Genomic DNA, 21613 nt, shown 5'->3' with positions numbered 1-21613 from the left:
CTGTGCTAGGTGCTGGGGACACAGTGGTGAATTATACAGGCATCGTCACTGGTCCACTGGCCCCTGAAGTGAGTGTATGGTCTAAGAGGGCAGACATCAGACAAACAGTCATCTGTTATCTCTGTCTCAGTTACCTGTTGCATCCCGGTGTGTGTGTGTGTGTGTGTGTGTGTGTGTGTGTGTTCACCTATTTGCAAGAATGTTACAAAAGCATATAACAGGGAGGAAGACTGAGAGAGGGGAAGCCAAGGAAGGACAGTTTGAGGAAGTGATATTTAAGCTGAGATCTGCAGGATGAATAAGTGTTAGCTGGGTGAGGAGTGGCGAGTTTGGGGGGGTGGCTTCCAGGAAAAAGAAGGAAAGCTGTGAAGGCTCTGAGGTAAGAAGGTGCTTGGTAAATTCAAGAAACTGACAGCAGGCCAGTATAGCTGAAGGTGGTGGGGAGATGAGGTAGGAGCCCTGAACAAAGATCATGCGGGGTCTTGTGAGGCATGGAGAAAGTTTGGGATTTACTCCCAAGAACAATGGGCAGCTACTGACAACCTCTCTTCCCCTGCCTGTTTCCTCATTTTGGGAGTGCCTCACAGATGGGTTTGGTGCTCTGCTCTGCTCTTGGCCCATTCAATCCTATAGCTGAGTAATCACTTCTCTGTGGTCGATTCCTAAATCCTAATGCCCTCCTGAATTCCGGTCCTTTTCCCAGTTACCATCTAAGATTATATACTGGGGTCTCTTTCTGATACTGCAGATTAAATGTTAGAAATTAACCTCATTTTTCTTTTCAAAATCCTTCCTTCTCCTGTATTTCCCATCTTGGTCAATTGCTCCACTGGGCCTCCCGTTAACCCAGATTGGAAATGCTGGTGTCTTCTTGACTTCCCCCTTTTTTTCACTCATTCATTTATGTTGAGGTTACAGCAGGGACCCAAACTGATGGAACTTGCATTCTGTGGGGACACCCAACAATAAACACATTGGGACTTTCCTGGTGGTCCAGTGGTTAAGGCTCTGCACTCCCAATGCAGGAGGCCCGGGCTCGATCCCTGGTCAGGGAACTAGATCCCGCATGTCGCAACTAAAGATCCCACACGTTGCAACTAAAGATCCTGCATGCTGCAACTAGGACCCAGCGCAGACAAATAAATACATATTTTTTAAAAAAACAATAAACACATCAACATGTATTATAATGTCAGTTAGTAAATGCTATCAATAAAAATAAAGCAGCTAGAAAGTGAGGGGTGGAGATGCTGCTTATTTTCATCAGAGGAGGTCTCTTTGAGGGAGTAGATTTGAGCAGAGGCCAGAATGAGATGAAGGAACAAGCCATGTGGGTACTTGGGAAAGAATGTACCAGGCAGAGGGAATAGCAAATGCAAGGTCCAGGGATGGGAGCATGCTTGAGGAGCAACAGAAAGATCAGTGGCTGGAACGCATCAAGTGACAGGTTGAAAGTAAAGAGATGAAGCCAGAGAAGCGGCACATACAGACTGTGCTGTAAAGAATGGAAAGGGGGGGACTTCCCTGGTGGCAGAGTGGTTAAGAATCCGCCTGCCAATGCAGGGGACATGGGTTCAAGCCCTGGTCCGGGAAGATCCCACATGCTGCGGAGCAGCTAAGCCCGGGCGCCACAGCTATGGAGCCTGCGCTCTGCAGCCCACAAGCCACAGCTACTGAGTCCACATGCCACAACTAAAGCCCGCGCGCGCCTAGAGCCTGTGCTCCGCAACAAGAGGAGCCCCCACTCGCTGCAACTAGAGAAAGCCTGCATGCAGCAACGAAGACCCAACGCAGCCAAAATTAAAAATTAATTAATTAAAAAAAAAAAGAATGGAAAGGGGTTTGGAATTTAGTTCTAAGTGTGATGAGAAGCCTTTGGAAGGTTTTGATCAGAAAAGTGACATGATCTGATATACAAAGACCAAAGGGTCCCTCTGGCTGCTGTGAAAAGAATAGACTATAGGGGGCCAAGTGAAGACCACATAGTAATCCACATCCTCTCCATATCACAGGGTCCTGCCCACATCCATCCCTCTCTCCCATCTTCATAACCACTGCCCTAAGCTAACCCCCTCCATCTCATACCGGAATTGTTGTTGGGATCTCATAAATGATCTTCCTGCCTCCTTCCAGAGCAAGGCTTTCCCTTGCTCAAACCTTCAGTGGTTCCCCATCCCATAGAAATGAAGTACAACTACTTCAGTCTTTTTATTATTTATTTATTTACTTTTGGCTGCCTTGGGTCTTCGTTGTTGCTCACAGGCTTTCTCTAGTTGCGGCGAGCAGGGGCTACTCTTCATTGTAGTGCACGGGCTTCTCATTGCAGTGGCTTCTCTTGTTGCGGAGCACGGGCTCTAGGCACTGGACTTCGGTAGTTGTGGCATGTGGGCTCAGTAGTTGTAGCTTGTGGGCTCTAGAGCACAGGCTCAGTAGTTGTGGTGCACAGGTTTCGTTGCTCCACGGAGTGTGGGATCTTCCTGGACCAGGGCTCGAACGCGTGTCCCCTGCATTGGCAGGCAGATTCTTAACCACTGCACTACCAGGGATGCCCAACTTCTTCAGTCTTATATTCAAGGCCCCTCTTGTCTCCCAGCCTTATCTCTCATTGCTGCCTTTCACATACCCCATGCTAAAGTCACAGAAAACTACTCAGTTTCCCATGTAAGCTTCTTGCCTTCCCATCTCCAAGTTTTTGCCTAACTTGTTCTATCTTGTCATGAAGGATTCTCTCACCATCATCCATCTCTGTATATTCCAGATTTCCTGAGCCTTTCCTGATCATCCCAGGCATCAGGGATTCTTCTTGCATTTGGACTCTTACACCTTTCCAATGACGCTAGTTATTCTCTACGTGGTTATAACTCTTTATTGTACACATCTTATCTTCCTCACTAAATCATAAATTCCTAGAGGTCAGGGTCCAACTCGGATATATATCTGTGCACTTTCCATCCACAGGGCCTAGCCCAATGCTCACAGTGAGTACACCACAGATATTTGTCCAATGAGTGAGTGGCTGGCATCAGAGTACTTAAACAGTCTATTTGGAGAGACACAACCAAGTCGTAAACCCAGGCAAGTGAATAATATGACAGTATATAATGGAGGGATAAATCAGATGGCACTAGTCTATGGACCAGAGGAATCTAGAAGGGAGATCAGTAGGAGGTGAGTGGTCAGGGAAGACCTGATAACGGCTGATGCTTCTGGAGTGTGTATCACGTGCTGGGGTCTGGGCTGAATGCTTTACATGCATTATCTCACTCTTCTCACCTACCTTGTGCTACAGGCACTTGCATGTAAGTAAATGCCTCATCTACAGATGGGGAAGGTGAGGTAGGAAGGTGAAGTAATTTCCCTGAAGTCACAGCGTTAGAAAACCTGCAGACTTGTGATTTGAACCCATGCCTGTCTAACTGGGTAATCTATAGCAATCACCCCAGTACTCACACAAAGGGAAGGCTCAGCTGTGAAAACAGGGTTTGCATTTCCTTCCCTGTCTCATCCCAAAATGGATCTAAACAGCTAAATAGGAGATGAGCTGTGCCTGAGAAGATGACTAGGATTTAAGGATGAGGTAGGTGTTTCAGGTTAGGAAAGCAGCTATTTGTGGACTATAAGGCAGACTTGTTCCCGGGTAGCAGCAGTGAGCGGACTAAATTGGTGGATATATCTGGAGACTGGCTGGGTGGGTAAGTGGATACAGTGTGTGGAGGGCATTCAACGCCGGGGAGCATTGTTGAGTGTTGGCGTGCTAGAACGCAAGGAGAGGTTGAAGGGTGTGTGAGCTGGTCAGGACATAACTCCATTGAAAGAACATTCACTGGGACAGGTTTTGCACCAAGCAGATGAATGGAACTGTAGGATTTCCCTGAGTAAGCCCTTGCTCTCAAACAGCTAACAGTCTTCTGGGAGAAACAGCCCATAGCATGCAAACAAAGCACAGTGGAGACCGAGCTGGGAAAGAAGAGTTTTAATGAAAGATCTGGGGTACTTTCTGGGGCTGTGGCATTTGGAACAGGGCTTGCAGATGAGTGGGGTTGGAAGAATAGAAGAGGGTGGCCACTTCTGGCACTGGGGGAAGGTGGTTTTTAGAGAGCATTACCCTGATAATCATATACAGGCTGGACCAATGAGCGGTCTCACACATTTCTGAGGAAGAGATGCACTTTGGGCCAAAAATCCATCGGCACAGGGTAGCAGTACCGTGAAAAAGACTTAGGGGTCTTAGCAGTCAGCAAGTTCAATGACAGAACAGAGCTGCTTAACAGTCAAAGGAGCTAAAGTAATCTGCAGCTGTCTTAAAAGATGGTCAGTGTTGCATATCCAGCTCCAGACTATATCCTGAGAATTTTGTCCATTTGAGGGCCAAGCTCTACACCAGCAGTTCACAACCGGGGGTGATTTTGACCTTCAAGGGACATTTGGCAAAGTCTGGAGACATTTTTCGTTGTCACACTGGGAGGGAATTCTACTGACATCTAGTGGGTAGAATCCAGGGATTCTGCTAAACATCCTACACTGCACAGGGTGGCTACTTCCCCTGCCCCTTCACAACAAAGAATTATCCAAACCAGGTATCAGTCCCCTAATAGATAGAGGACTGATACCTGGTCTGGAGGACGCTCTAGAGGATGAAGCAACCAGACCGTGGTTAGTGGTAGGGACAGTTTTTACAGCGGTGTCACTAGGAGCAGTTGAAGAACCTGGGAATATTTATACTAGAGGAGATTTAAGGACCTGAGAAGTATCTTAGAGCAGCAAAAAGAACTGAACTGTCCAGAGCAACTGCCCAAATTTCCAGCATCGCTCACCCTAACTACTGCAACGGGAGTCCAACCAGACCCAATGTTGGAAATTTAAGAAAGTCATTGTAATAGCAAACACTTACAGCATTTACTGTATTTCAGGCACTCTCCTAAGAGCTGTACAGATGCCAACGTATTTAATTGTCACAACAGACCCATCACACCTATTTTACAAATGGAGAGACTGAGTCACAGAGAAAAGGGTAAGTGATCTGCTTAAGATCACAAAGCTTAGCAAGCAGCAGAGCCAGAATTTGAACCCAGGCAGCTGTACTCTTAACCACTGTGCAGTGTGGCTATGCTGCATTGGAAAGAAACAGATCTGGGCTCAAATCCCAGCCTTACCACTTAACAGCTGTGTAACAACTGGCATGCTACTTAACCTCTCTGAGCCACACAGTTTCTTCATCCTGCATAGTAGGGATAGTAAGGTGATAAATAGTTACCAGTTCTTCCATACAGTGATGAATGTAGTTCTCACAGGAACTCAAGGACAGGCATATTTATTACTCTTATTTTATACACATGAGGATTTTATGGCTTAGAGAGGTTGAATGACTTGCTCAGGGTCACACAGAGAGGAAGAGGAGAGTTAGGATTTAAATCCACATTTGTCTGACCCCAGAACCTGTTTTTAACTACAAAGCCGTTACATGTGCAAGTCTGTGCTGAAGGGAGCATGACAAAGCGTATAAAATTTCCTGGAACATAGTAAGCAATCAGTGATAGCTATTTATTATTGTATTAGTAATCGCAGTTGTTATTTTCATGAGCAGAATGCACAAGCAGGTGCACAGAAGGCAATGTACTATCCCAGCCCAAAGAACGAGATCAGCAGAAAACGAATGATGCAGGGGCTTATGTGCAGATCACAGCCCCTCAGCCGGCTAGTCCCTAATCTTGGGCTTTAGCCTCCCCAGTAAAGTGGTGTCACGTTTGATCCATTTGTCCTGCTCTCAGCACAGTCTACTATTCATAGAACAGGAGTGGGAAGAGAAGGGACAGTGTGAGGCTAATTTAATGTCAAGGTTTCATAGCCCATACATTTCATAGTCATAATAAAAAAAAGAGGAACGTAGCGCCTTGTGCAAAATGGGAAAAGGCACCACATACTCACATACTGCACTGTGAATAAAACCACAGCTCACGGGATGGTTAATTCTACCCGGGAAGGATTTTGTTTTTAAACAACTGCCTGATTTCACTGTAGGGAATGCTGTGTTAGTGCTTTCTACAGAGAGAGGGTGGCATCTGCCTGGCTGGAGGGCTGGCAGCACACAGAATCTGCCTGCAATGGATTCTTAAACATGGAATCGTGGCTAATGGGATGTCAGACAGGAAGAGACTGAGAGCTGCTTGCAGTGATGGAGGTAGGTACTGAGGGCAATGGGAGCTCTGGGCAGGGGGCCACCAACTGCCTAGGTGGGGGAGAATGATCAGAGAAAATTTCATAGGGAGGGGATATTTGAGCTGGATCTTGAAGGATGAATAGGAGTTTGTCTGGTGGAGAAAGGGGAAGGTATACAGACCAGAGAACAACAGTACTGCAAAAGGTCTGTGACCTGGGAGCACATGACCACTCCTGAAATACCTCATGGATGATTGTGGCAGGAGCTCAGGGAGAGAAGGGCGTGGAGTGAGGGAGATAAGGCTGGAAATGTGGGATGGAGTCAGCTCATAAGGAGCCTACAGCCCTACAAAGGCTTCTGGACAGTGTGAGATAATGGAAATGATTTCTGGCAGTGCAGTATGAGGAGAAATGTCCTGGGGTTTGGAGCGAATTGACTCTGAGTTCCATTACTTGGTGGCTATATTACTGAGGACAAATTACTTTACCTCTCTGAGTCTCAGATCCATGTTTATAAGATGGGGACATAACGCCTGCCCCAGAGGGCGGTTGATAGCATGAAACAAGGTGAAGTATAAATTCCTAGCACACTCACGGCATATTGTAGGCTCTCGTGAACGTTGATCCCCCTTTATTGGATAGGTGAGGGGGAGTTGTTTCCCACAGGGCAGAGTTTCCTTCTGATTTCTGTTTTAGAACAGCAACTCCAACAGATTGTACTAGGGATAGACTGGAGGCAGAAAGAAGACTCCACTCAGGAGGTTGCTTTGCTGGTCTTGATCTATAAATGTTGAAATTTAATAGGTTCAGTTTCAGTGGGTTACATTCTCATTACCAGGTTCCAGATTCTGGGCTACACCTGTGGTTCCAATACCTGGACCTCTCTGAGAAGACTGGATAATGAACTGTCTTAGCTCCCTCAGTTTCTGTAAGGTTGAAGGTACACAATTCAAGCAAGTTCAAGTTTATTTGACCACATACAATCTGTCTCACTCCTGTTCTCCATTTCATTCATTCATCAGGCAAGCATTTATTGAGGGTCAACCAATACCTGGGTTGCAAGAGTTTGGCAGATACAATTGCCTACTCTCCCATCTGTGTGGTTTTATAGATCAAAACTTGAAAAAACAGCGATGCCAACCCTTCCCAGGGCCCACACATCACTGGGGCTTCCCATGGGTCAGTTCAACTCATTCCTGGCTTTTGTGGAAGGTAATTAGCTGGACAGAGAACATGGACCAATGAAGACAGTCCTGCTGGAAAATTACTTCCCTGTGCCACACTTTTTCAAGCTCCCAATTTTCTAAAATCTCAGCAAGAAATTGTGAATCTGAGATCAGAGATCCTGAACTATGTTTTTCTCAGAAAGAGATCAGAAAAAGATAGATGAAAAGAAATAGCTGATGGGCAATGGTGGCTTCTTACTCCTGATTGGACTTTAGGAAATATATCCAGAGAATAAAGTGGATTCCTCAATTTGATAAATCAAGGAATCTTACCTCAAGTCATGAGAATTTAGAGAATTAACCAAGAAAAACTCTATCAATGTGGTTAAACAACAGTGCTATCACCAAAACTAAAAGAGTGGAGCCTATGATGTCAAAACTTCCACATCTCATTAAGAAACCCTCAAACACTTGGCTTTTCCTCCCAAATCCAGACCATTGTCTCTTCCTCTTGTGGACCGTTCCACGAGCCTTCTCACTGGTCTGTGGGCTACGGTGCAGACACTATCCCGCCCGTTCTCCATGGTGTCCTCAGCGTGCTTGGCCCAGACAGAGAGGAGGACCCCAGCCCCCCTCTGCCCAGGCGCCTCTCTGACTCCCTGTCTCTCTCAGGGGGTGTGTCAGGCTGCTAGCCGGGTATCAAGGCTGCTCCAAGCCAGCCTCTCCTGAGCTCCACCTCTGACATCTCTCCTTCTTCCACTCAACCTTTATTACACAGCGAGATGGAGCTGGGACACAATGCTGTGACTTTGTAGCTGAGAGTTATTTTCTTTTCCATCCCCATTTCCTTAACATCCAGCCCAGTTACCTCTTCTTCCAGGCACCATTCCCTGCCTCTCCCTCCAGAGGGAACGCCCTCACCTGCAGGGTCACCTCTGTATTCTAATGTCTCCCATGTGGCATTTTCAATGTTGTGTTATACTTTATTGGATACTGTGTCTTTCTTACCTGCAGTGACATTGACACAAAAGGACATGGACTCTGCCTTATATTTCCTTGTTTCTCCACCGCCAGGCACAGTGCCCAGCACATGATACACAGCTCCATATGTGATTTTTTTTTTTTTGAGTTGAATTGAATAATGAAATGTAAGGGAGGGGAGGAACAGGTGTTCCAAAATAGAAGACAGGAAATAAGACCAACCAAATCTGGTTCCCCAGCAAACAGTCGACACCCCTCTATTGTGGGGGGCTTCTTTGTGCAAAGGGCTGGGAACTGGGCCCTGAGAACCACCCAGCCTTTGCCCCTGTGGCCTATTGCTTCAGACTGTGGGCTTTGGAGCCAACTGTGTTGGAATGCCAGGCCTGCCACTTTCTGTGTGATCGCAGGCAAGCTACTTAACTTTCCATACCTTGGGTTTTCATCTGTAAAACCAGGGCAACGATGATCCTTAATCATAAAGTCTTGTCATGAGAATAAATGAAAAGGTCCTTGTGGAGCACTTAGACTAGTGCCTGGCAGAGGGAGCGTGGGATAAGTGTCAGCTATTATTACAGAGCTCACAGTCAAGCAAACTTAAAGTCACCTGAGGATCAAGACAGTCATCACTGAGATAATACTATTTTCTTGGTGGAATCTGCACACACACCTGCAGAAGGGCTCTAGATCTGTTGGGTAAAATTTTTGATGAGATGCTCAAGGATGGGGCTTTGATGCCAGAGGCATTATTGGCGGGAGAATAGATATGGTGGTTGAAATGCTTTTTTAGGGGTGCTGGGACCAGCCAGCCCTCAAGTTTTTGTGGGATAGTCAAGGCAGTGGCTAAAGCCAAACTGCTGAAAACACCACAAGGAATGGGTCTATGGGAAAGAAAAGAGGAGATCAGACTGTCAATACCTGGGCAGAGGGCTTTGGCAAGGAAAGTGAGTTTTCAAAGCTGAACTTTTGATCTACTTTTCTTTATGGTGTGTGATACAGTGCTCTCCTGACCTTCCTAAGAGGTCCTCAGTGGAGTCCTCTGCACTCTCTTTGCTGCTTGGAGTCGGCTTTTTTAGCGAGGCAGTGTGAAGTCTGGGCTCTACGTGGTTGGTGAGAGTAGTGGTGTCCCCAGGAGGCCAGCCACATCTGGCCCAATGTGAGAGGTTCAATGAGAAAGGCACTTTGGGTACACAGAAGCCAGAGAGGCAAAAGCAGCCTTGGGAGCAGCTAGAGAGAATCAGAATATTGCCATTGCTAAATGTAGAGTTAAACAGTACAATACAGTCAAGTTCTAGTGTCTTGTGTCTGCCCCTCAGGAGTGCCAGCAGTAGATAAACTAACACTAATCACTGCACATCTCTGGGAAGTTACCATCATCTCTTATGTTGTACCCAATTATGCTGTTTCCAGCTGGGACAGGTAAGGAACGTGGCACCTGCCCAAAGAGTTGACATGGATGGTTCTGTGTGCCTGAGATGCCAAATAGGACCAAAAGACACAGCACTGGAAAACCTCCAAAAGCCTCCATGATAGTATTCATTAGTTAACGGATCAACCACTTGGATGGCCGAACTCAAATTTGAGTTCAGACCTCTAAACCCAACTATTCCTAGACAGTTTTAGTTTTTTTTCATTTTCAGCTGACTAGCTTTGAGCACTTACTACCGGCCAGGTGCTGTGCTAAGTGCATTACTTGCATCATTTCTTTTCGTCTTCCCTGAAACCTGATAAGTTCGGTAAAATTATTAGCTCCACACTGCAGATGAGAAAATTGAGGTTGAGAGAGGCTAATTGACCAGTACAAGGTCACACAGCTTGAAAGTAGTGAAGGTGGAGTTTGCACCCCACCAGGTTTCTTGGAATCCAGAGCCAGAGAACTTAATAACTATGTTAACTGGTTTGGAAGGGATCAGAGGTTATCCAGTTCAATCAGTTGTGTACCTAGAGGGAGCAACTTGCAGTTGGAAAGTACATGGGACCAGGAGACTGTTTTTGTTTTGTGGGAGGCACTCCTGTATGACACTGGGCAAGTCACTGAACCTTCCTGGGCCCCAGTTTTCTCTTGCAAGAGAAGAGAAGAGTTAATGCTCTGTTTACCTCATAGGTTTGTTTTAAGGCCTAATATAAGGAGTGGAACAGGACGAAAGCTACTGCTTTGCCTTGAACAGACAGCAGGCATATTCTAGTCATCTTTCGTGGGGTAGCTAATTTCTGGTACATCCAGCCAAATGTGATTAACAAGGAAAAATTTAATATAGAACCACTCCCTTTTCTGACTCACTAAGAAAATGAGATAATCTTGAATATTGCATTAAAATAAATAATTTAAAAGTTGACTTTGATTTTTGGCGGCTCTGTGCTAGGCATTTTCATATGCATTTAATCTCCAGTAAAACAAAATGAGGCTCCCAGGTGGTTAAGTGCTTTCCTCCAACCACACAGCTAGTTAAGTAGTGAGGATTTGAACCCAGTGCTGCTTGGTTTTACCTGTAGGCACTTTTGCATGCAGCAAGGACTTAGACCAGATCCATTCGATTTGCTTATAGTAGAAGTGAACAATTCTGTTTTCATAGAGCTCCACTGTTTCAAATGAAGTCACCGTAACAACCCTGGGAAGGCGCCTAATGTCTGCAGGCACCCAAATGGAAGAGCTTCTGTTTCATCCTCTGCATGTCAAAGTCTAAAACTTTAGCAACATCCAACCTCTGCTAAACAAATTAACCAGCCGCAAATTATACAAGAGCCAACAGAAACAGAAGACATAGGTATCACTCGCTAAGGGATAACTTTCATAGCTTTGAAGTAAAGGAAGAATTACATTAAAAAAAAAAGTGACGGGGCTTCCCTGGTGGCGCAGTGGTTGAGAGTCCGCCTGCCGATGCAGGGGACACGGGTTCGTGCCCCGGTCCGGGAAGATCCCACATGCCGCGGAGCGGCTGGGCCCATGAGCCATGGCTGCTGAGCCTGCGCGTCTGGAGCCTGTGCTCCGCAACAGGAGAAGCCACAACAATGAGAGGCCCACGTACCGCAAAAAAAAAAAAAAAAAAAAAAAGATGAACTATTTGAGTGCAAAACATTTAAAATGTAAAACAATGACATAAAATTAAAAGGTAGACAACAAACTGAGAAAATAATTGTATAAAGGTGATTAAGTATTCAACTACATGATATATGTATATGAAGAAATAATTCAAATTTTAAAAGAAAAATAAAACCCAAGATCTCAATAGATCAGTGACCTAAGGACATGAAGAGAAAACTTAGAGAACAAAATACAAACATTAAACACTTAACCTGACAAACATTTTTCCTGAGTAATAATCAAAGAATTATAGATTAAAATAATATTTACCATCATAATAACATTTAATATTTTATAACTCTTTACATTTACTAAGTGCTTAATATATATAAATTCATTTAATCCCAAAAACCTCCTTAGGAGATGGTGCTATTTCCATTTCATAGATTAGGAAACTGAGGCCAAGGGAGGTTCAGTAACTTGCTCTAATCAGACAACTAGTTAGGATATAGCTGAGGTTTAAATCCAGACAGTTTGGCTCTTACATCCATGTTACACTTAGGAAATTAACAAAAATTAAAACACGTAAAAATATTTTTACTTTTTTGAATATTCCGTGCCAGTAAAGTTCTCGAGAGACCCAGTGCTGGTTTCTTTACAAACTGGTACAACTCTTTTGAAAAGCAATATAGTGATAGGTAGCAAGAGCCATAAAAATGCATGTTTTGATATGGAAACAACCTAAATGTCCATTGACAGATGAATGGATAAAGATGTGGTACATATATACAGTGGAATAACAGCCATAAAAAAGAATGAAATAATGCCATTTGCAGCAGCATGGATGCAACTAGAGATTATCATACTAAGGGTGGAAAGAGAAAGACAAGTACCATATGATATCACTTATACGTGGAATCTAAAATATGACACAAATGAACCTATCCACAAAACAGACACAGACTCACAGACATAGTGAAGAGACTTGTGGTTGCCAAGCGGTGGGGGTGGGGGGGTGGGGAGGGAGAGGGGTGGACTGGGAGTTTGGGGTTGACAAATGTAAGCTTTTATATATAGAATGGATAAACAACAAGGTCCTACTGTACAGCACAGGGAACTATATTCAATAAACTATGATAAACCACAATGGAAAAGCATATATATATAAAAAGAATGTGTATATATATATATATATATATATATGTATAACTGAATCACTTTGCTGCACAGCAGTAATTAACACAACATTGTAAATCAACTATACTTCAATAAAAAAAAAATATGTGTTTTGTTCTAGTAAGCTCCCTCACTGGCATGTAGATTGGGGAAATAATTCAACAGAAGCAAAAATCTATATGTAGGCAGTTTTCACTGAATTGTTATCTAGACCAGCCCTGTCCAGTATAAATATACTATAAACCACATATGTAATTAAAAATTTTCTAAGAACCATATTAAAAGAAGTAAAAAGAAATGTGAAACTAATTTAAATAATTTATTTATTTAACCAATATATTCAAATATAATTTCAGCATCAATAATCAATATAAACACTTGCATTTATTTCTTTTTGAATTTTATTTTATATTTTTTATACAGCAGGTTCTTATTAGTTATCTATTTAAACACTTGCATTTATTATTTCTTATGCTAAGTCTTGGAAACCTGGTGCGTATTTTATACTTAAATTACATCTCAATCCAGACTGGACACATTTTAAGTGCTCACTAGCCGCATGTGGCTAGTGGCTGCCATACTGAATAGCACAGGCAGATCTGGAATAGCAGAAGGTGGGAAATAGACAATGATATCAACTGGTGAGAATGATTTAGAAAATTATGGTATATCAGCCTCTGAAATTGTATAAAGTCATTACCAATGGTAATACTAAAATCCATAAAAATATATTAAATGTTTACGCTTTGTTAAATAAAAAATTTTAAAATATAAACTATTAGTTTAGTAGATATTTAAAATGTGTCTATATGCAGACACATGGATGAAAGAGGATGTGCAAACATTAAAATAGTTGTGTTAGCAAAGTGGGATTTAAAGTTGATTTCTTTGTCAAAAAATTTTTTTCATTTAAATAGGCATTCAACATCTATTTCTATTAAGAGAGTTTTCTGAACAGAAAAAGGACAAAGAAGGAATATTCCATACAATACACAAATATTTGGAGATTCAATTTTCTATGTTTTAAAACTATATACCCTAATAAATTTCCCATACTACTTATCATATGGGTTTACTCACACTTTGGTATTCTCCTGATAGAGAATTTGGTATTTGAGATTGCTGGTCTTTTTTGTTTGCTTATGTTAATGTTCTTAAAGAGTAGATTTATTTTTTTAAAAAATCATTCACAAACCTTTGAATAATATATTTTCTGGACAATGTGATGTTAGGACCATCGTTCACACTTTGTAATATATTTAATATACATTTTATATATTATATTTCTTTTCTTTGACCTATGAGCTATACTGAAAGCTAACCCAAAGATGCCCAATTTTTCTGTGGATTTCTAGAGACAGAAACTAATGAATAAAAGTCTAGCTATTTCAGAAAAATACAGAAAATTTGATTTTAGTTTTCATTAATATGCCTAGCTCAGAAGTAAAATGAGAAATGGATGAGTTTGAAAAAGAAAAATGGCTGGAATCACAAAAGTGATTCTAGAATGGAACCCAGATTCCATCCATATTCCAAACTGATTCCAGAAATGGATGGGTTAGATAAAGACTGATGACTGGATCCTGAACCTGGAGAGGCAGCCTCTTCAGAGGGAAGGGCATGAGTGTGGGGTCAGAGAAAATAGTTCTTTACCTTCTACTACCTTGGGGAATTGCATCTTTGTTTCCATAGCTGTAGAATCAGTAGGCATAACCTCAACCTCATAGGTAGAGAAGATTAAGTAAGAGCATGCCCTTCATTATTCGTTGCACCGTATTATTTTACAGTTGAGGAAGGTAAGTCCAGAGTGGTGCCAACAGTCTTGGAACCCAGATGTCTTGCTTGAGTCAGGATTCTTCAAGCACAAAAGCCGGTATCCCAGGCTCTGGAGTCAAAGTGCTGTTACAGCATTGGCTCTGCCAGCCTCTGACACCGTGACCTTGAGCAAATTGCATATACTCTCTGTCTCAGTTTCCACACATGTACAGTGGGGACAATAACTGTGTCTAACTCAAGATCAGGTGTGGTAATTAAAAAGTAAAGCTAAGTATGGTATCTGGCATATTGCAAGCTTTCAGTAATTGTCCCCTATTATTAGTGGTGGTCCCCAAACCAATTCTTATGATCGACTTTATTTTACATTCAGCATGTATAGTTTACTCACTAATTGGTTGCATCTTTCCTTTAGACCTTAATGCTAAGGAATTAAATTTCGGTATTTCATAGAGAAATAAAATGGAGTTGGGAAAGGGGGCCACTGGACCACCACAAGACGGGGTATTGGCGAATTTAATCTCAGACATTTGGGGGCAGGCAAGTTGTGCAGGGGGAGAGGGACTTAGAGAAAAGGAAGGGAAGGAGGAGATGGCGGCTCAGGAAAAAGCAGGGTATGGAGGTGTGGTTCTGATGGAGGAGAGCTTGCAAAATGTGAGCAAGAAGGCAGTGCAGCACCCTGGTAATAGCTGTCATTTATTGAGCACTTACTGTATGCTAGGCTCCGTGCCTCATCAGCATTAGATCCTGTCTCTGGAAAATGGGAGTAATCATAGTGCTTCCTTTATAGGAGTTGTTGTGGGTACTTTATGAGACACTGTGTGTCAAACATTTGAACGGCGAGTGCTTGACACATAAAGTTAGTTGTTACTATTATTATTAAATCCCTCCTGTTTCAGATGAGGAAGGCTAAGTAACGCAAACCATGGAGCTACTGAGTGGCAGATATCACTTGCTGTCTAACTGCGAGGCTCTAAAACCCATAGAGCGCCCAAGTTAAGCAGAGTCTTCCATCCTCCTCCAGCCCTACCTCTCAACCTTCCAGTGATGTCAAGGTGGGCTCTGCCACCACAGGGACCTGGAATGGAGCCCTGGCTGTGTGACCTGGGCAAGTCACTTCCCCTACAACCCAGTTTGCTCATTTTTGAAGTGGAGGATGGTATATCTCACAGGGATTTTGTAGGAATTCAGTAATATTTTCCAGGTAGAGTTGTTTAGCCTAATTGGCACATGAAAAGTACTCAATGGGTATTAAGCTATTATTGTAATGTGGGCTCTTGGGTTCTTCTCAACTAAAGTTCCCAGCCACTGACATTTCCATACTTAATCTTTATTCTGGAACAGTCTGTGACAAAAGAAAACTCTCAGAAACCTAGGCTTTGACAGCTCCCTTGCTGTCTTTGTAATATGCCATTTTCTTAATTCAACACCACGCGAAGCAACACGGCTATCTCTTCTGGCTTCTAAATTCATTGACGGTGTCAGTTGGTGATGAAATGTCAGAGCACTTGGATCCAACTGTCCCACTGCCGTTTCCTGGCTTTCCCTGGGTGAATGGTAACATTTTCAAATGGATAAAAATCTCCAGGCAACGTCGCTCTCCTCCTCCAGAGCAGATTTATTACAGAGTGGTTGGCATTTCCACATGCTCCGAATTTGTCAGTGTCAGATTCGTATGTGTTCTTAGGTCTCTATACATATACAGGCATAATTTAAATCCCCAGCAAACAAAGGCTATTTTTCTAACTTGGAGATATTCCAAAAGATCTTTGCATTTCATCTATTTTTAAATGTTTGTGCAATTTAGAAGTATGGTAATATCAAATGGTACAGGGGAGGACTGAATATTCAGCTTCCAGCAACTGATCATGTGCCATGCGTCAGGCACTTTATATGCAATATTTTACTTAACTGTGGGATGGGTATGCATTATTTTCGCTCTACAGAAGGGGAAACTGAGGCTCAGCGAGATGAGCTACTTGCTCACAGTCACTCACACACACACACACACACACACACACACACACACACGAAAGTCATTACCAGCTGAGAGTGGCTGAGGTGGGACACAAACTGCTTTGATTTCATATTCTCCATTCCTGCCTCTGCAGAATAAACTATTTACAGAGCAACTACCATGTAGCAGGCACTATGCAAGGCTCTGGTGATATAGCAGTGGAAAAAATAAGCAACAATTCCTGGCTTCAAGGAGCTTACATTCTGGTGGACAAATAACACAGATCAATTCTGTGACTTGGTGAAAAGTTCACCTTCACTGGGTGGGATGGAGGTGGAGGAACAGGTAGAATGCAAGGATGGCTGAGAGCACGGTTTCTGTTCCGTCTCAGATCACACCAGCATGAGACACGTTCAGGGTAGGTCTTTGGCGAGGGTTTGAGAAGCCTGTTGGCGCGTTGAGCTGTGACACTTCCAAGCAGGCCTCTAACCTCTCCCTGCAACATTTAGGTTACGTCAGGGTTTTGATGGCACACCGTGCTCCTCTAGAGCAAGTAGAGATAACGTGGGCGACTGGGCAGCAAGCCGTGGGGCGTGGTGTTGTCAGGGCAGTGAGCACGGAGGAGCTGGAGTTCCAGGATGCCTCGAACAGGTACTCAATACGTAATAGCAGGCACACTGTGACCACAAGTACTCCTTTCCTCAAAATTCTATAGTGGAGTAAATGGAAAAAGAACAACTTACCTTCTTCTTGTTGTTATTTTCAAAAGTAGAATTGCTAGCCACCACTGATGTACCAGTGTCTCCGTGTCAGGCACTGTGCTACATTTTTTGTGTGTATTGTCTAACTTAATTCCAAAAAAATGAAATTTAGACTCAGAGAAGCTAGTGAGTGGAGAAACTGAGATTCAAGCCTGAATCTCTCCAACTTCACACCAAGCTGCCTCTGTGGCTCCCCAGCAGGCTTTAAGGAGAATTAGAGTTAATTCGTGGTTTGCTCTGTGTCCTCTATGTCCTTGCAACTCAAAGTGTGGTCTGTGGACCAGCAGCATCGGGAGCTTGTTAGAATGCAGAGTATCAGGCCCCAACCCAGACCTCCTGAATTAGAATTTGCTTTTTAATGAGACTCCTGGGTAGGCTGCAGTTTAAGAAGCCTCTTAAAGTATACACTCCTCTGTATAACTTGCCAAAACATATGACATATACACTCTGGAAGATGGGGGGGGATACTTCCCTCTGACTCCAAAACTTATCATTTCTAGAGTTGAATTGATGGCTATTGTTAAATTTAATCAAGAAGTGAACGTTTTAAAAACTTTTCTGGGTGCCTGTTAAATAAAATTGAAATGGAAGAACCACCTAGTGATCTACGAAGTTAGCTAAAATATAGAAAGAATATTTCTGTTTCAAGGATGTTTTTCTAGGCTTTCTAGGACAAGGGTGCTCATTGTTAATGACTTTTCTTTTTCCCAGTGGAAATTTCAGATCACATAGACAGCAGTTTGGAGGATGAATAGGGTATGGGTGGCAGCCCATTAACCTGGATGTAGGATAAGGTGTGCTGGATTTGAATATTTATCCCAAGTTTGCCCATCGATTCACTTTACAGTCTTGGGCAAATCATCAAAACCTGTCTATTTATCCGGTGGTCTTGGCCTGGGAACCTCAGCATAATGCGTGAGTGTTCTCATGCCATTATAAGGATAATAAGGGAAACCTGTTTTAATGGCAGGACTATGAAGTGGGTTAGTTAGTATTCCAGAACCTCAAAAATTCATAGGAGTTGACTAAATTGTTTGCTAGTCCCTTCCATCAACCAACAACCCAATCAATCAAACCATTAACAAGTACTTATTGGAAAGTTGCCATGTGTCTTGGAGTACAAAGGAAGTAATGCTCCTGGGGCAAAAAAACAGTAATTATGAATCACTTTTCACCTGCTCTCTGTTCTACAAAAATTAAGCAAAGGGCTTCCCTGGTGGCGCAGTGGTTGAGAGTCCGCCTGCTAACGCAGGGGAAAAGGGTTCGTGCCCTGGTCCGGGAAGAGCCCACATGCCGCAGAGCAGCTGGGCCCATGAGCCGTGGCCACTGAGCCTGCGGGTCCGGAGCCTGTGCTCCGCAACGGGAGAGGCCACAACAGTGAGGGGCCCGCGTACCGCAAAAAAAAAAAAAAAAAAGAATTAGAATCCCCTTGGGCTTCCCTGGTGGCGCAGTGGTTAAGAATCCGCCTGCCAAAGTAGGGAACACGGGTTCGAGCCCTGAACCCTGGTCCGGGAGGATCCCACATGCCGCAGAGCAACTAAGCCCACAGCAACTGCGCCACAACTACTGAGCCTGCGCTCTGGAGCCCGCGGGCCACAACTACTGAAGCCCACGCGCCTAGAGCCCGTGCTCCGGGACAAGAGAGGCCACCGCAACGGGAAGCCCGCGCACCGCGACAAAGAGTGGCCCCCGCTCGCCGCAAGCAGAGAAAGCCTGCGTGCGCGCAGCAACCAAGACCCAACGCAGCCTAAATAAATAAATAAATTTATTTTAAAAAAAACACAAAAAACTAAGCACAGTGATGAGTGTAAAGATGCCGAGATGACAGGACCTGAGCACCGGGAACTAGGTGAGTGACAGGAAGAGGACTGTGGTTCTTTTCCTGTTCGCTCCTGGCCTGACCTTTCTTGCCTGGAGCAGAGTTTCCAAAGGCCTGTTGAGCATCTACCCTGGGACACCAACGGAGGTCAGGTGCCGCGGTATGAGGGCAGAGAAAGTAGGGGCTTGGAGTCCCCTTAGCCCTTCTCTCACTTCTCCATTCCGTCCCAGGGTCCCAACCATTGTACCTCAGTGATTTCTCGTCTCCCTTCCCTCCACATTCCACTCATTAGCTCGAGCCCTCTGGCCTCCCTAACATCCAGGACAGATCAGATCTTCTGCTTCCTCAACAACCTTTAATGGCCCCTCATTGGCTTCAGAAGTCCCACTGCCTTAGCCCGGCATTCGGGACCCTCCATGACTTGGCACCACAGTCTTTCTAGCCTCTTGTTTCACTCTGTTCATCTCTTCCCAATCTCTGGCCATGAAGATGCAGTCACCATGTCCATACCACACCATGTATGTACCCAACACCACGCCTTTGTCCTGACTGTTCATTCTACCTAGACTGCATCTTCTGACATACTCCCCAACTTTCAGAATCTTCCTTCTCCCTCAAGTAGGTTTACACTTGAAGTCAAGGAGACGTGAAGTCTGTGAAGACCTTCCTAATTTCTACTTACAACTTTTCAGAGTCTGTCTGGCATTATGACTAATCAAAATTTGTTCTTTGTCAGGCTGTGGGCTCCCAGAGCACAGTGGACATATCTCAAGCATCTTTGTGTCCTCAGAGGCTACCCAGTCCATGCTTCTTTTTTTTTTTTTCATGCTTCTTAACTGAAGAAGATTCCTAAGCAAAGGCCACCACCCATGGGACGCTACAGGAATCTACATACTTAGTATAAAGATGCGCTGGAGGGTATCTTCATATAAAGGCAGAATGCAGCCATCACTTACTAGCTGTGTGATAAAGGAAAAATGAATTAACCTCTCTGAGCCTGTGTTCTCCTTGGTAAAATGGAGGTCGTGTTGTTGCAAAGATGTAAATGACTGTAAGTTCAGGATCATGAAGTTCCTGCTGTCTGAATATTTACAGTTCTGTGACCTTTACCCTTTCTCCTCCCCCGGCCCCTTCCCTTTCACCAGACTTCTCCTACCAATTCTTCAGATCCCAACTTTGATGTCACTCTTTTCCTGCAAGTGCTCCCTGACTCCTCCACATCTGTGGAAAGTGCCCCTGGTATGTCTTTCCAAAGTGCCTCTGGTATGTCTTTCAACAAGCCAAGTCTTTCCACATGGCTTTCCTCCGTCACTCACTAATCTCTCTGTGATGTAATTCCTTGCAGACACATCAATAACTAGAGCAAAAACAGTAATATTTATTGAGCTCTTACTATGTGCCAGGGTCCACACTAGGTGGCTTTCACACTATCTTATTTGATCTCCACAATGACCCTATGAGGTAAGGTTTTATTATTCCCATTTTACAGGTGAGGAAACAGAATAGAATAGATTTAATAAATTGTTCAAGATCACCCAGATAGTGAGTTTCAGGACTGGGATTCAAACCCAGCTCTGTCTAGCTTGGGGCCCATGTTCCTAAGACCATGCTAAGTGCCCCCTGCACCAATGCCTGTCATGCTCCAGAATATGCTAAAACAAACAAACCCCAAAAAGCAAAAACAAAACCAAACCATGTTTAAAACCAGTGCTGGGGCTTCCCTGGTGGTGCAGTGGTTAAGAATCCACCTGCCACTGCAGGGGACACAGGTTCGAGCCCTGGTCTGGGAAGATCCCACATGCCGCGGAGCAACTAAACCTGTGCGCCACAACTACTGAGCCTGTGCTCTAGAGCCCGAGAGCCACAACTACTGAAGCCATGTGCCACAACTACTGAAGCCCGTGAACCTAGAGCCTGTGCTCTGCAACAAGAGAAGCCACCGCAATGAGAAGCCCGTGCACCGCAACCAAGAGTAGCCCCCGCTCGCCACTAGAGAAAGCCCACACACAGCAACAAAGACCCAATGCAACCAAAAATAAATAATAAATAAAAACCAAACAAACAAACCAAAAAACCCAGTGCTTAGTAAATGGAAAATTGCTGTAAGACATCTCCACCTTTCCTCCTTTTTTCCCCAGGAGGGTTTAGGGGAAATAAGGGAAGATCATCATTCTCTGGTTTGCAGCATGTTTGGGATTGAGCTCATTAGAAACCCATGGAAGTGAATTAAAGAAACATGACCTGTGCCAGCCTACCTAGCCACATTTTAGGTTCCTGGTGCATATGGGCACAAGCTCACTTAAAAAGCTTTTTAAACAAAAGCACAAAACAGAAATGTTCAACATATGCTGGAGTAGGTAGGGATTCATGGAATCCTAAATCAACTTGCTTTTTTTAAAAAAATTAATTAATTAATTTATTTATTTATATTTTTGGCTGCGTTGGGTCTTCATTGCTGCGCACGGGCTTTCTCTAGTTGAGGCAAGCAGGAGCTATTCTTCGTTGCAGTGCGTGGGCTTATTGCGGTGGCCTCTCTTGTTGCAGAGCACAGGCTCTAGGTGCGAAGGCTTCAGTAGTTGTGGCACGCAGGCTTCAGCAGTTGTGGCACACGGGCTTAGTTGCTCCGCAGCATGTGGGATCTTCCCAGACCAGGGACTGAACCCGTGTCCCTTGCATTGACAGGTGGATTCTTAACCACTGCGTCACCAGGGAAGCCCTCAACTTGCTCTTTATAGCCATTCGGAGAGGGGCAAATTAGTGCGAGCCCTTTTCTCCTTTGGGTGGGGCACAGTGAGGAGAGGCCAG

General features: G+C 44.1%; 1 long non-coding RNA gene across 1 annotated transcript in view; it reads left to right on the top strand.

The window, feature by feature from the left end:
• LOC141279365 (uncharacterized) overlaps window positions 1-21613 on the top strand; it is a 48740-nt gene that overhangs the window by 6631 nt on the left and 20496 nt on the right. The window contains exon 2 of the long non-coding RNA XR_012333456.1: window positions 6019-6178. This is a non-coding gene — a long non-coding RNA (uncharacterized lncRNA). The remainder of the gene's footprint in view (window positions 1-6018; window positions 6179-21613) is intronic.

Source organism: Tursiops truncatus, chromosome 8 (assembly GCF_011762595.2).
Source record: "Tursiops truncatus isolate mTurTru1 chromosome 8, mTurTru1.mat.Y, whole genome shotgun sequence".
NCBI classification, from domain to species: domain Eukaryota; kingdom Metazoa; phylum Chordata; class Mammalia; order Artiodactyla; family Delphinidae; genus Tursiops; species Tursiops truncatus.
This window is presented reverse-complemented; position numbering and strand designations above follow the sequence as displayed.